This window comes from Cynara cardunculus, assembly GCF_001531365.2.
Source record: "Cynara cardunculus var. scolymus isolate 2C chromosome LG 5, CcrdV1, whole genome shotgun sequence".
In the NCBI taxonomy this organism is placed as follows: domain Eukaryota; kingdom Viridiplantae; phylum Streptophyta; class Magnoliopsida; order Asterales; family Asteraceae; genus Cynara; species Cynara cardunculus.
Genome location: NC_037532.1, coordinates 5,304,161 through 5,312,006, shown reverse-complemented (window position 1 = coordinate 5,312,006; position 7,846 = coordinate 5,304,161).

Genomic DNA, 7,846 nt, shown 5'->3' with positions numbered 1-7,846 from the left:
TTTATTGCTTATTTCATGTTTGTAACAATGTTAATGATGATTGGATTATCGATATTTTGCAATTTCTTGAGGATTTGATACTGATATGAAGAAACATCATCTTTGGTAATTGTATGTTGGTTTATTCAGTACTAAATCATAACTAGGGTTAAAATGGTAATTTGCTATCATTCAGAGAACAATTACCAAACAACATTGTTTCATTCAGTACTTAACCATTCTGATCCTCTTAGCCATTCTAACCTCTTAACTATTCCGAACTAAATCATTCAGCAACTGCCAAACAACCCTTTAGTCTATTTGTTGATTAAAAGCTAGAGGGTAAAAATGGTTTTCCACTTTTCCCCTTCAATTTTTGTAGTTAATTTAATTTCTGACATTTTCCATAAAATTGTAATTTAAATAATTATATTTATTAAAAAAATAGAGCCAATTATATTAGATATTTTCGATTTCACTAACAGAAATATGAATTCTTTCAAAAAAAATACGTTTTTTTAATTCAAAAAAATATATAACTACTAATTATAATTATTAAATCATTTGTTTTTATCGTTTCCGTACGATGATGGTGGCAACTTGTTACCGGCTATTGCCGGTGACCTTATCCGTCAAGTTCAATGCTTGGAGAAGAAGCCAGTATTGTGCATGATTTATTAGTTATTACTTTTATTTTATTATAGAGTATCTTACATATTTGGTCCTCGTTATATGTTGATATTTCCTGTTTTAGTCCATGAACTTCATATATATTATAAGTCAATTATCAATCTTTTTGGTTTGCATTTTGTTACGGTTTTGGTCCATGCCCCTAACTCTCTCAATCCCCTCGTGTTAAGTGCACGGGCAAATTGTTATTTTAGAAGGAAAAAAATCCCTCATGACACACACTCTCTCTCGTATTTTTCTTCGGTTGTCCCTTTCGTCCTTCAAAACGCTAAAATAATGGATTAAAAAGTCGCTACCGACCACGGTTTTCGACCCCCTTGGTTGTGGGTTCTCAAAGCCCCCACCTCATCTTCGGTGGGTTTTTCATTGCATCTAAACAAGGTGAGGATGGAACCGTCGATGACTATCGCCTGGAATTCACCAATTTGTCGTCTTCGATGTCAATGCCATCAAATAGTTCATGAAACACATCACCTACTCGCCAAATCTAATTTTCCTTGAGAAGCTTAACAACAGTGAGGACACTTCACTGTCATGTCAACAAGGAACTAGAAGACCTGAAACCCACAATAAATTTTCATGCATTGTTGCCTTGTCTCTCTAGAATTTTACATATGTTACGACTTCTACATTCGTCAATCTTTGGAACCCATCCCTTTGAGCATCTATCTCTTTCCTTCTATTTCATCTGCTTTTTTTTTATTAACCTGAATATTCAACCCGCTATGCGAGACGACTAATCCCAGGACGATCACTTGCTTTGCAGATAGGTTGGAGTCACCGCATTTGAACTTTCGTGGCCACAAGAGGATTTTTATTCCTTCTTGGATTTAAACCTGGGACCTCCATGTACTTTTGACCTTTGGGGTCAAGCTCAAACCAATCAGACACCACCCTTGTAGTTATTTCATCTGCTTCTATTAAGGCACAAATAAGGTTTGATTTAGTTGTTTAGATTTTTTCTAGTGTAGAGTGTCATTCAGGGTTTTAGGTTTTATACAAATCTATTGTTTATGTTCATGTCTTCTTGATGTTCTTGGAATGTTTATGCTCAATGTTTTCTTCATTGTATTTTGATTTCTACAGTGTTCTTAAGATGTTTATGTTGAATGTTTGTGATTGTTCTTGAGATGTTTAGATTCAATATGTTTCTGATCGTTCATGAAATGTTAATGTTCACATCTTGTTTTTGGATCTGTGCCACTGGTTGGTGGTCAAAGAATAAAAGTCCATGTAATTGCCATGTCACGCATCAACGGTTAAAATGATTATATTTTGCCCTTATGGAAAGGAACTTAACGGCTGGAAGTTAATGGTCATCAGAATGAAAGACCAAAAGTCCGAAACCAAAATGGCATTCCATACCACAAGGGTTGAACTGTAATAAATAAAGTTAAGGAATGAAGACCAAAAAATTCAACATACCATAAGGACCAAATTTGTAATTTACTCTATTTTATTTTTAGTGATTGAGGCATTGACCAGTCGGAAACTTTGTGCTTGTTAGGAAAAAAAAAAGTCTCCTATAAAACGTGTGAAAATATGTGATCATCAATTCTCGAACCTTCTTAATACATGGATTGAATTAAAGCTTTCATTTGTGGAATCTTCGTAGTGCAAATATGAAGAATTTTTAAATTCGATTTCAGAAATCGAATAACTCAAAAAGTTAAATAAGAATTCGAGTTGAATTCCCTTTTTTTCCCTTTAAAAGTCGAGTTGAATTTTTTTAATTTTCTCGAAAATTAAAAAGCTCTAACATGAATCTCGGTGAACAAAGACTCAGTAGTGGATGATTCTTTTTTGGAACACGATGTTGTTTCAATGAGCCCATATAAGGTAACTGGTCGCCCATATAAGGTAATTGGACAATTTTTTGGCACAAATAAGTCCTTGGATATTCCAAAATATATTAAATAAGTCCTTAAACATTCCAAAAAATGTTAAATAAGTCCTTGAACTATTTTTGGAACAAATAAGTCCTTGAACAATCCAAAACATGTTAAATAACTTCTTGAACTTTTATAAAACATGTTGGATACATTCTAATGACTTGTACAACTAGTTAAAATGGTAATTATTTTTTTGTAAATGTAAGTACTTTTTTGTTATATTTGTTTAATTTTATAGATCTAAATACTTTTTGGTTCAAAAAATATTTAGGGGCTTAATCGTTCAAAATATGAATGTTCATTGGGTTTTTTTCCCGATTTTTTTCACTATTTTACCACTTTATTTTTTTCAAAAAGTTATTTAACATGTTTTGGATTGTTCAAGGACTTATTTGTTCCAAAAATTGTCCAAGGACTTATTTAACATTTTTTGAAATGTTCAAGGACTTATTTGTTCCAAAAATTGTCCAAGGACTTATTTAACATATTTTGGAATGTTCAAGGACTTATTTAACATGTTTTGGAAAGTTCAAGGACTTATTTGTTCCAAAAAAAAGTTCAAGGACTTAATCATTCCAAACAAGAAAGTTCATTGGTTTTTATTGTACTTTTCCCTTTATAATATAGTATAGATAAATTAAATTATAAAAAAATTGAATTAAAAAATTACACAAAAGTGAGGAATTTCAAATAGTTAATTTGATACTAATATCGATATATTTTTGTCAAATTTTTATGATATTTTCAAACATATATTTTATTCAAAAATAAAAACATCATCGCTTTCTCAAAATCACATAAAGTCATATTATAACATCGACTGAGATAAAGAATAAAATGAAATATTAAAATCATGATGTATCTCGCTGCATTGCGCGAGTACGCTTCTAGTATATATATATACATGCGAACAAGGACTTACACTGGGACCCCTATAGGTGTGACAGTATTTCCCAAAGGAAATAGGGTTTCACCGGAATCAACAATAAGCTCGATCTTACTTACGGACATTTCGGTGATCTTGAATGAGGTTTCCCATGGCATCGAAAGGAATGTCACATGGTGTATGTTATTTGGTTACAACATCACACTGATAGCTAGAATGAAGAGTGAAGTTAACGGTTAGTTAGAGCAGTGGAGCTCTGGAGGGGTGCATTGAAGCCAAAAGACTTGTGAGACTTATTTGCTCTGAAAACCATATATCTGGGATGTAGTTTTCAAGAGCAAATATAAACAATAATGGAACAAAAATCAATATTGTGGAGCAAATGATGGTTTCAAGTATTTAGGCTTCGTAATTCACTAACAGGGAAATGGCAGAGGCGACATTACACACTGCACAAAAACATGGTAACTATCTGATCAACTTTAAAGACAATATTTAATATTTAAAAACTTCAAATTGAGATACTGTCTACATTTTACGTACAATCAACTACACACTAACAAATGTTTTTCTTGAATGTAGTTAATAACTAATGTTTATTAGAGAATTTAGCTCTATCTATATGTAATAACTAGAAAGGTACTCGTGCAATGCAACGATATATATATATATATATATATATATATCGATCTTAATGTTCCATTTTATTCTGTCTCTGTAGATGTTTTAATACGGTTTTTATGTGGTTTTGAGAAAATGATAATGATTTTATTTTTGAATAAAATCTAAACTTGAAGATATCATAAAATTTTAAAAATAAATATATTAATATTAATATCAAATTAATTATTTAAATTTTTTTGTTTTTATGTAATTTCTTTAATTCAATTTTTTATTATAATTTAATTTAGATTTAATAACGAATTAATTTATTTTTGATTTAATAAATTTTTTATAAGGATAATGATTAATTAATCTGTTAGAACTCAATGATTATCTTAATTATATTTTAGATTTTTTATATTTAAGATGAAATGTTTATCTTGTATTTGACTATATGAATTCAAACATGAAGCTTTAATAAGTAGTACTTATGCACAATTTATTTGTAATATTGAATTTTAAGTAATATATATTAATAAATAATATTTCATACATAAAAAATGATTTTTAAGAGTTTCTGTTTAATAATTTATAATATAGTATAGATTATTAAAGGTAAATGTATTAACATGCCAAAATATACAACTTTTTAGTGTAGATGGAAAACAGGTTGGAGGAATTACGTGTAACGTGTTGACTATTGACCACTCCCAACCTTTTTTAATTTTATAAATAATTAATTTATCCACTATGATTAATTTTTTAAACAATATAATGTTTAAATAAAGTTATTTAATGATAAAATTTTGAATACTTTTTTTACATATTTCACTCGTTGAATGATTGAATCCAACTTTTTTGCTTTTCCAAAAGTAATTGCGTTAACGCGTTTAAACAAAAAGGGTTTATATAAAGATAAATTGTATGAAAAAGTAATGTATTTTAACTTGATTTTTATTTTGGGTAACATATTTTGGTATCTAAGATGTAAAACTTTAAACATTTAAGTACTCGGGTAACCGGTTGAAGCATTAACTGGTACCATGTCCATGCTGATGTGACGAGTGATGAGATGAAATTGAGTTGGATAGCAAATAATACTGAGTTGTATAACACATCACTCGCCACATCAGCATGGTAACCGGTTTGCTTCAACCGGTTACCCGGATACTCAAATGTTTAAAACTTTATATTTTATGTATCAAAATGGAAGTTTAAAAAGCATGTTACCTAAAATAAAAATCAAGTTAAAGTACGTTATTTTTTCATGCAATTTGCTTTTTATATAAAGAGAGATGTTCAAACGAGAACAATAATCAAATAAGAGAACATGAAAACTATTAAATCACGTGATTTTTACACGTGATTTTACATTAACTATAAACTCAAAGATGTGCAGGTGATGTGGCTCGTGATCTAAGGTTGCAGCCGATATCACGTGACTCGCAGGTGATTTTACACATGATTTTAGTGTAATAACAAATGATTCTTTGACCGTTTTCTTATGTTTATTTGGTTAGTGTTTTTCTATGAACATGATTCTCTCTCTCTCTCTCTCTCTATATATATATATATATATGTGTGTGTGTGTGTGTAGAGAGAGAGAGAGAGAGAGAGAGAGTTAGATTCGGGGAAAAAGCTAAATAAACGAAAAACCAGAAAACCTCGAAAAAACGAACGAAAAAGCATATCAATAAGGATGTCAAATTAACGAGAAAAATATGAATCATCTTTTCGGTGTAATTTATATTGCTCGAATTTTGTTTATTTTTTTTGACCTTTTTCGAATAAAAAATAGAGGGCTCGAGAATTTTTAATTAAAAAAAATAATGTTGTAACCGCCAAGTTAATTACATCCATTAGATCATCCAATTTAACGGTTGATAAAGTGTTCTTTTAGTTTTCCATTTATTTGAGAAGTGGTATATGTTTGAGAAGTAAAGAAGTGATCATAACCTTTTATCTGGTTAATATTTGTGGTTTTGACCATGAAGCATCAACTAATTCCTTGCATGAGTATGTAGAAGATAGATGACAGTTTCGTAACTTTTACAAATAGGTGACAAACGGATTCATATGTGAACCCATGTGATACATATATGAATTATATATTCATATTTGAATCTATTAATTAGTTCACATGTGAACTATTAACTAATTTATATCAGTTAATTAGTTCATATGCGAATCACTTCATATGTTAATAACATGGGTTCATATGTGAATCACTTAAATAGTTTATATATGAATTATACGAACTCACATATGAACATATAGTTCATATGTGAGTTCGTATAATTCATATATGAACCATTTGGCATTTGTCGTCTATTTGTAAAAGTTACGAAACCAGTCTCTCTATTTTTCACATAGCCGTAATTTTTGACCAGTCAAAGCTGCAATTATTAACTAGGTAAAGTCGAAATTATTGATCTGTCAAATCCGATCTCGACCGTATGAAATGTTATGATCACTTCTTTACTTCTCAAATAACCTTTGATTATATATATATATATATATATAGAGAGAGAGAGAGAGAGAGAGAGAGAGAGTTTGTTTCAAATACAACCTATCGCATTTGTACAACCAATGCAACCCAATAAATTGAGATATTTATGGAAATGATGAGAGTTCATTTATTATGATTTTGAATATTTATGGAAGATGAATATGGTTCATTAATTATGATCAACACTTTATATTAGGAAACAATTAAAACTTCTATAAAATCACATATTAATCAAATGAAATGGACGATTGAAATTGAGTTGTATTGGTTGCACAAATGTCAAAGGTTGCATAATAACCAACCTCTCTCTTTCTCTCTCTTTCTCTCTCTCTCTCTCTCTCTATATATATATATATGTGCGGAAATTCAAACGAGAATACCCCTGTTTTACGAAAATGCGAGAAGATTTGCGGGTCTCCAAATTATTTAACTCATAATTAGCATTAAAAGAAAATAAAGGAAATTATAGATGATCATTTGATTTCGTATTTATTTGTAATCTTGGTGACTTCATCTATAATCTTGTTGACTTCCTTATCCCTAAAATAACGTACAAATAATATACTCACCGGTATCAAATCATTATCACAATATTATCACAACAAAATCACATAATGAATAGACAGGGAGATGATTGTAGACGCGATTATCACTGCATTATCACATCGTTATCACAACAAAATCACATCACAAAAAGTTTTCAATTTATCAAAGTTTTATCACATTACTATCACATCATTATCTAATACGAAGGCATTGACGTAAGAAGTCTTCAATCACTTGCAACATTTGAGGGATAAAACAAATCTAAGATAACATAAAATAGTGAATAAATACTAATTTATTACTTTTATTCAAATTTTTATTATATGTTAATTAATTTCAAGGTCCATAAGTATTCTCGCATTTTCATAAAAGAGAGGTGTTCTCCTTTGACCCCTTCCACTTCTCTCTCTCTCTCTCTCTATCTATCTATCTATACATACATACATACATACATACATACATACATACATACATACATATATATATATATATATATATATATAATATGTGTGTGTGTATGTAGAGGGAAACTTTATTTGAGAACCCATGAAATTGATAATCTTGAGAACTAGTGTATCATGTGGTATTTAATATGATCTTTTTTCATCTAAAACTAAGATTTAAAATATCGATTAACATGTATTTGTTTCACAATGCGAACCTTTTAGCCACCTTTGTAAAACAAAATTTACGCGTAAAAATGATTCACATTATGAACCACATACATACATAATCAAGCAA